The following is a 441-nucleotide window of genomic DNA, read 5'->3' as shown; positions in this document are numbered from 1 at the left end:
CACCACAATAAGAAAAAAACCCTCCCCAAAAAAAAAAAAAAGAATGACTTTATTTAACTTTATTGATTGATTGATTTAAATTTGACCAGAGAGGGACAGAAAGAGAGAGGGAAAGTGAGAAAGCAAGCCGCCAGGATTAGGACTTAAACCATGGTCAGCCATGGGGGACTCCAGTGCCCCCAACTACCATGCCACCTGCTGGCCCTTATATAAAAGTCACTCTAAAGCATATATAATGATATGAGAAAAACTAAGGAAAACAGGCTGGCCAGATAGCTAAAATTTTTTACATTTTATTATTATTAATTACAGAGGTCATGAGATAAAATCAGATTTATTTGGTAGAAAAAGGTACCAGGTTTCACTTGGACATGTTCTAAAGGAGTATTTTGTAAACTTTCTTAAAAAATGAACAATAAAAGACATTTTATACTGACTTGA

This window comes from Tupaia chinensis, unplaced genomic scaffold (genome assembly GCF_000334495.1).
Source record: "Tupaia chinensis unplaced genomic scaffold, TupChi_1.0 Scaffold145147_1, whole genome shotgun sequence".
NCBI classification, from domain to species: Eukaryota; Metazoa; Chordata; class Mammalia; order Scandentia; family Tupaiidae; genus Tupaia; species Tupaia belangeri.
The sequence above is the reverse complement of the archived record's forward strand: the minus strand, read 5'-3'. Positions refer to the sequence as shown.